The 8708-nt window shown below is 43.3% G+C and overlaps 1 protein-coding gene across 1 annotated transcript in view; it reads left to right on the top strand.

Moving 5' to 3' along the window:
- The window catches only part of LOC106808697 (transcriptional adapter 2-alpha-like), a 15606-nt gene extending 10595 nt beyond the window's left edge, over positions 1 to 5011 (top strand). Inside the window, exon 10 of the transcript XR_001393802.1 lies at positions 4610 to 5011. The gene's annotated coding sequence lies outside the window, so the exon portion shown is untranslated. The remainder of the gene's footprint in view (positions 1 to 4609) is intronic.
- Positions 5012 to 8708: the final 3697 nt, after the last annotated feature.

The raw sequence follows: 8708 nt of genomic DNA, 5'->3' as shown, positions 1-8708 counted from the left end.
GACCAGCCATAGTAAAAGATTGTTTGCAACTACCTATGACCTATATAAAGTATTAGCACTGCATATTGTTACTATATATGCCCACCTATTGCGCCTATATTTGCCACGCTTCGGTAGGCCTATATTGATGGCCTTAATTGACCAACAGACTGAATATTAACAAGGAATTACATTGACAATTTATTTGTAACAGATCAATCCATTGCCTAATATTACTCCATTCGCTAGATCACCGTTCTGTCTATAGGCAGGCTTCATAGAAACTATACTTTAAGTGAACACGCAGTAAAACCACAATGAGTGATTATACAAACAAAAGACCTTTTAGAGTTACCTTTAATTCAATTCCAACACAATTGCAAATAAGTAATGTCATATAAAAATAAAGGCCTTACATGAATTACAATTTAATCATCTGCACATCAAAAAGGGCAGCTGACGCATTGCTTCCTGAATAATACGACTTATTCATATCATGTCACTGGGTCACATCAAGTCACTGGTTCACGTCATGTCACTGGTCACACATCACGTCTACTGGCGTTCACAATATCATGTCACTGCCGGTCTAGTCACGTCACTGAATCACATCATCCACGTCACTGGGTCCCACATCACGTCACTGGTCACACGTGCCGTCACTGGCGTCCACACATCACGTCACTGGGTCACACGTCACGTCACTGAATCACACATCAGTCACTGAGTAAACCCACATCACGTCCACTGCGGTCCACACGTCCGTCACATGGAATCAGAAGAAAAATAAAACATAAAGAATATAGCCAAATTCCATCAAATTGTTTTCTGTATTTTTTAGCGCAAAATTTTGAAGGGCACTTTGAAATCTAGACCGTATTTCCCAATACGGCAAATACGGTCTGAATCCGCCCCTGATACTACACGACACACAATGCACAGTAGGCTACATAGTACACCATGCGTATTGCACCGTGCACAGTACATCGTTATGTAATACACATGCAGTACATAGTATACCTTATCTAGTACACCGCACATAATACACAGTTAACAGTGCATAGTACACTACACATAATGCACAGTACATAGTAGGGCCTACGCCATAAATATTGCACCGTGCACAGTACACCGTTATGTGATACACAGTCGGTACACAGTACATCTTATACACTCTGATCAAAATATAGTGCGCTGTACATATTACACCGTAGATATAGCACTCCACAAATAACCGATCCCAGACCATGATCTCTGCCATTCCTATGCCGAGTGTTTATCATCAGAGCGTTCGTCACTCCCGGTCGACGTGCCGCTTGAATTATTCTTAAATGACACTTAATTAATGGCAATCAAATGATGTTTAAATAGAAAATTATATCCATGATCGCAGCATCTCGGGTGATTCCTCGACCCTGTGCAGAACACGTACTCAGATATTCGCGAATATGTGATGAAGTACACGGCGAAACATCACTGACAGCTGTGTTGTGCAATCGTGCGTGCCCGCGTAGTCTGACACACGCGCACACACGCACGCACGCACGCACGCACGCGCGCGCGCACACACACACACACACAAAAATAGAAAGATAGAGAGAGAGAGAGAGAGAGAGAGACGAAGGGGGAGAGGAGAGAGGCACCGAGATGTGGGTAGAAGGAGTGCGCGATAGAAAGATAGGGAAGAAATAAAAGTGTAACTGGAGAAAGAGACAGCGAGAGGGAGAGAGAGAGAGAGAGAGAGAGAGAGAGAGAGAGAGAGGGGGGAGGAGGATAGAGGGAGCGAGACTTAAACACGTCCCCAGTGAAGTACGACAGAAGACCCCAACGACAAGTATACCGACATCTTACTGACGGCCGCTCGCGATAACATAGCACACGCGTGCAATATCATATCAAGAGTCAGAATAAATAGAACATTTTCTATTACGGACTCTTCATCATATGAACACATTTTGTAAAAATATCAAATATTCGCACACACGTGTATAATTAATGAACCGCTACTCGGCTAGACAGAAGCGCGTGGGAAGCCCAGCCAGAAGAATCTGCGTTCAGCCTCCGCAGGAATGCATACACGGCGCGGCTGTCGTTACAGTTGTGTTGATTATAAGTTGATTGAGTATAATTAGGTCTGACGATATCGAAGAAACATGTTGACGGTAAGTTTATAAATAGCTCGAGATGTTTTTGTATCAGTCGGGATATTAAGGCGTGGAATTTCTCGTCTTACATTTTCTACGTTATACCGCCTCCAGCCTTCAGCTATACGTATTTCTCACTATTTCGTCCGAGTTCGGTCCTATTCACTCAATCCCGCCCCCCCTTTCTCTTTTCTAACGCTCTGCATTTCTACCTCTTTCTCTCTCTTGATCTGTCTGTTATTCTCTCTTTCTCCTTCACTTCATTCTTCGCACCCGCGCTTACGCGCTTTCTCCTTCCGTTTTATTTTGTCTCATGCACTCGCTTGTTCTCACCTTTTTACCCTCTCTTTTTCTCTCACCCCCTCTCTCTCCCGCGCGCTCTCTCTCTCTCTCTCTTCATCTCTTTCTCTCTCTCTCGGTGTTGCTCTCGTTCTCTATCCCTCTTTTCGCTCTCATGTGCCTATCTTACGCATCGCTTCGCTTCCCACTTCCCCTCGCTTGTTTACTTCTCTAGCATGGCCTTGAATTATATTAGTCGCAAAGACATGCGCAGTACCATCGCATAAAGCTTCACAGCGTTACGCCTTCGCTCACATGATATCGGTTACAAGTGTGCATAGTGCAAACTCTAGCCACGAAATGAGCTCAATGTAGACGAAGCAGGCGCGTAAAAATACCCGCGGCTAACAAAAGCATCGCCTCAGGCCTTCTGAATGAATCTATCTAGATGAACGATGCCGAGTGAGAAACAAGGTCGGTGTTCGCGTTAAAAAGCATGAGCGATATCACCTTACGCGATGTTAGCTGGCGGGGCGAGGCATGCGTACTACTACTATATACTATTCGCGTGTGTAGTAAGGTTTACTAGACGATATTATGTTATAAGAGACATGATCTGAAGCTACGAGGGAAAGGAGCCGCTCCAATGACATGAAAAATACATAATAATACCAATAACAACAACAACAACAATAATAATAATATATAACTATATACCGTATGAATATACACGCACAGTCATCAACTCGCTGTAACGACGATACTTCCCTGTAATGAAATATTGCGGAACACACACACACACACACACACACACACACACACACACACACACACACACACACACACACACACACACACACACACACACACACACACACACACACACACACACATACACACACATATCTGTCTGTCTGCCACTACCCGCCATTCTGTCTGCCATTGTCTCTCTTACTGGAGACGGCAGTCCGCCATTTCATGTGATTATGGATCGAGGAACTCATATGCAACGTGTGAAATTGTATTACAGTTTACAGCCATGCTTAGTGGAAAACACACTAGATTGACAAGTGCTGGCCACCTCACGTGTAAAACCACATCTTCTCATTGCGAAAAAATTCAGTTCAATATCTGCGTATCGATACACCCCCTTTTCAATACATCAATGAAATACAGACGCATGCACGTGCTGGATTATGAAACACATGTTGAAGTGCGATAGCAAGTGCGATCTTGTTTAATAAACCAACGTTTATGCGCGCATGCATGCACACGTGCGCGCGTGTGTATTTTACGTCAAGATGTTTCAGAACTCAATCTAAATAATATTTAGTATGCGCACTACATAGTAACAACACTGTAATCGTTAGCTGATGTCCCACGAGCTTCACACAAGCATGCCCACTGAATACCTTTTGCATTTATAATTAATGGTTGATTTCGATGAGTTATCTAACTAAATCCTGACGACTAACGTAAAATCTAAATAAATCAAAATGTCTTTTACTGGCGGTGTATACTGTTTTAATGACCGTCATCAGAATAACACATGCTGCACAAACGTCGACGGGCGGCGCAAGATTTATAGACGAAAATTCTCGCGGGCCGTTAAAACTTACTTGATTGAATTAGTGAATTAATTCTACCAGATGTACGGAGTTAGAAAACCACAGATTTTTACCTCATGACCAAGAAGCTGGTAATGGTTACGTGACACCTAATGATACGCCCAAAATAGAATATTGCTTCGACATTGGAAAAACCGCGCAAACTAGACGCTTGCCCTTTTTCAGAATTGTCACACGTTCTATTTTCGACTGCCAGTCTTGTTTTGCAAACCATACTAGATATCGCAGCGTTCGATGCAACGACGTGATTTGCTGTTGCGTAAAAGGTCACAACCTCTCTCATCCAATGAGATTACGGATAGTTAGACAGCATACGAAGGATCAACTTACCAGATGGTGGTATAAAACGACCGAGGACGAGCACAGAAAGCAGATCTGCTCGGGAAAGCGTAAGTACCGCACTAGTCTTCTAGTTTAACTCCTACAACATGTTCTGAGATTTATGGCTTCAAATATGAACTGATTATTTATGCAACTGTATATTTATCAACGTAAAGGGTTATATATATATATATATATGTCTCTCTCACTCTCTCTCTCTCTCTCTCTCTCTCTCTCTCTCTCTCTCTCTCTCTACAGTGACGTGACTGTGACCCAGTGACATGATATGTGACCCAGTGACGTGATGTGTGACCAGTGACATGACGTGAACCAGTGACTTGATGTGACCCAGTGACATGATATGAATATCGTATTATTCAGGAAGCAATGCGTCAGCTGCCCATTTTTGAGTGAGAATGATTAAATTGTAATTCATGTGAAGGCCTTTTATTTTTATATGACATTACTTATTTGCAATTGTGTTGGATTGAATTAAAGGTACTCTAAAAGGTCTTTTGGTTTGTATAATCACTCATTGTGGTCTTACTCGTGTTCACATTAAAGTATATTTCTATGAAGCCTGCCATAGACAAACGGGTATTACCGAATGGAGTGATATTAGGCAATGGATTGATTGTTACAAATAAATTGTCATTGTAATTCTTGTCTAATATTCAGTCTGTTGGTCGAATTAGGCATAATATAGGCCTAGAAGCGTGCAATATAGGCCAATAGGTGCAATATAGTAGACAATATGAGTGCTATATACTTTATATAGGTCTAGGTAGTTGCAACAATTGTTACTAATGGCTGGTCTCATTGTCTTCCACGAACGAACGCACGCACGCACGCACGCACGCACGCACACTCGCCCAGAGCCCTGCTACACTAACATACAACTTACTGCACATTTCTAGGTGTATAATTCCTTATGTTTACGCGAATAATTTACTTTAAAAACAATTGGTGGCGCTCTAGCTGTTGTTTTGCTGTTGTCGGAATGGCATGCGCCCCTATCAGTATCACCCTCCTTACCTGAATCGCTTTAATTGACACGGGTGTGCTAGCTGCACAAGAGAAATGATGATGAGTTTTGTCAGTTTTGCTAGGATTGTTATTGGTTGCGATCCAGTTGTAAGTATGTCGCTGAATATTATAGAGCGAGGTAACGTTATCTCAATATCTGCTACGTCACTAACGTTGATCATATTCCTCTGGCGTACGTTGAAGTAAAGAATAAAGAAGCGCAAAATTAAGGATAGAACACAACACAGGACAAAATCGCGAATACACGGTATATATGTATATATGTATATATATATGTATGTATATATGTATACAGGCCCGTAGCCAGCTTTCTATTGGGGGGGGGGTTCGTTTTTCAATGTTGGCAATTTGCTCGGCAGGGGCGTGTACAGGATTTGTACCAGGGGGGTCTAACCGTAACCCATAGTTACGAGCACGCGAAGGGGGGGTCTGGGGTTTTAAATTTTTTTAAAAGTTAAAAAGTACACCGCCGCTCAGAATGGCGCGTTTTCTCGGCGTGAAGGCCAAGGGGGGGGTCCGACGCTCCATGGACCCCCCCTGTACACGCCCACTGCTCGGGCGGCGGAAGTGCGACCAGGCGAAGGACCAAGCGACCGTTAGCGGGGGGAGGGTGTGAGAGGGGGGTGTTCACTGTTCACGCCCCGCACGATGGAGATTTTGCAATTATTACAGCTTAAAAATGGAGCGATCCTGAGGTGAAATTCTTGCAAATGTTCAAAAAAAAAAAAATTTTGGCTTGGGGGGAGGGGGCTCGGGGGGGGGTTCCGTTCGAACCGCCCCGAACCCCCCTGGCCACGGGCCTGTGTATATATATATTTATGTATATATGTATATGTGTATATATATGTGTACATAGTATACTACATGGTACACCACACATAATGCACAGTACATTGTACACCATACATATTGCACCGTGTACATTATACCGTTACGTAATACAGAGTACATAGTATACCTTATATAGTACACCACACATATAGTACACAGTACATAGTATACTACACGACACAATTCACAGTACATAGTATACTACACGACACAATTCACAGTACATAGTATACTACACGACACAATTCACAGTACATAGTATACTACACGACACAATGCACAATACATAGTATACTACACCACACAGTACACAGTACATAGTATACTACACCACACATAGTACACAGTACATAGTAAATACTACAAGCCACAACATATGTACACAAGTAACCATAGTATACTACACCACACATGTCACAGTACATAGTATACTACACCACACATAGTACACAGTACATAGTATACTACACCACACATAGTACACAGTACATAGTATACTACACCACACATAGTACACAGTACATAGTATACTACACGACACAATGCACAGTACATAGTATACTACACGACACAATGCACAGTACATAGTATACTACACGACACAATGCACAGTACATAGTATACTCAGGGGCGGATCCAGGGCTGAAGCTAGCATATTTTCCAGATGTTTAAGGGCACATCCTCCGCCAAGGGCACACCACCCCACAGTGGGCGCCGTCAGGCGCGGAAGCAGCATGGCGGAGGGTCTGGGGGCCTCTCCCCAGGAAATTTCAAAAATTTCAAGGGTCCCTGGCACAAATAATTGAGCACCATTTGAGGCACACATTTAGTCAAGCAGCAATAGCTAAAAAACCAATTATGGAACTTATTTCTGCTTCATTTTGCCTGCGCTTTGTATACCAGCAATTAATGCAGAATGATTCAAGCACTTCCCTTCTTTTTTCAGATATCAAGCTTAGTTCTGTTCCATGTAAAATTTTGATTTCCTTCAGTCTTGTCAATGAATCAGAAGATAAAATAAAAACATAAAGAATATAGCAAATTCCATCAAATTGTTTTCTGTGATTTTTAGCGGCACATAATTTTGAAGGGCACTTTGAATCTAGACCGTATTTCCGAATACGGCAAATACGGTCTGAATCCGCCCCTGATACTACACGACACACAATGCACAGTAGGCTACATAGTAACACCATGCGTATTGCCACCGTGCAGCAGTACAGATCGTTATGTAAATACACATGCCAGTACTAATAGTATAACCTATCCTAGTACACCCGCACATAATACACAGTTAATCAGTGCATATAGCACTACACGAATAAGCACAGTAACAAATAGTAGGGCCTACGCATAAATATTGCACGTGCACGAGTACAACCGTTATGTGCATAGCACAAGTCGTACACAGTTACATCCTTATACGACTCTGTATCAAATATAAGTGTCCGGCTGTAACATAATTACACCGTAGATATAAGGCACTCCACAAATAACCGATCCCAGACCATGAATCTCTGCATTTCCTATGCCGAGTGTTTATCATCAGAGCGTTCGTCACTCCCGGTCGACGGTGCCGCTTGAATTATCTAAAAATGACAGCTTAATTAAATGGGGAATCACAATGATGTGTTAAATAAGAAAATTATATCCATGATCGCAGCATCTCGGGTGATTCCGTGCGACCCTGTGAGAACACGTACTTCAGATATTCGCGAAATGTGATGAAAGTACAGCACGGGCGGAAAACATCACTTGACAGCTGTGTTGTGCATCGTGCGTGCCCGCGTAGGTCTTGACACGCGACGCCGCGACACGCACAGCACGCAGCGCACGCGGAGGGGAGCTACCACGCTGCGCGCGCCCGCCACACACACACACACACAAAAATTAGAATAGATAGAGAGAGAGAGAGAGAGAGAGAGAGAAGATGAGAGAGAAAAGAAGAGAGGGAGAGAGATGAGCAGAGAGAACGAAGGGGTACGAGGCAGAGAGGCACCGAGATGTGGGTAGAAGGAGTGCGGCGATAGAACAGATAGGGAAAGCGAAATAAAAGGTGTAACTGGAGAAAGAGACAGCGAGAGGGAGAGAGAGAGAGAGAGAGACAGAGAGAGAGAGAGAGAGGGGGGAGGAGGATAGAGGGAGGAGACTTAAACACGTCCCCAGTGAGTATCGCGACAGAAGACCCAAACGAAAGTATACCGGACATCTTACTGAGGCCGCTCGCGATAAACATAGCACAACGCCGTGGCAATATCATATCAAGAGTCAGAATAAATAGAACATTTTCTATTACGGCACTCTTCCATCAATAATGAACACAGTTGTAAAAATATCAAATATTCGCAACATCAGCGTGTATAATTAATGAACGGCGCCTACTTCGCTAGAACAGAAGCGCGTGGGAAGCCCAGCCAGAAGAATTGCGTTCAGCCTCTACGCAGGAATGCATACACGGCGCGGCTGTCCGTTACAGGTT

The sequence above is a fragment of the Priapulus caudatus genome, unplaced genomic scaffold, assembly GCF_000485595.1.
Source record: "Priapulus caudatus unplaced genomic scaffold, Priapulus_caudatus-5.0.1 Scaffold296, whole genome shotgun sequence".
NCBI classification, from domain to species: Eukaryota; Metazoa; Priapulida; class Priapulimorpha; order Priapulimorphida; family Priapulidae; genus Priapulus; species Priapulus caudatus.
Note: the sequence above shows the minus strand (reverse complement) of the source record. Positions and strands in the feature narration are given on the sequence as shown.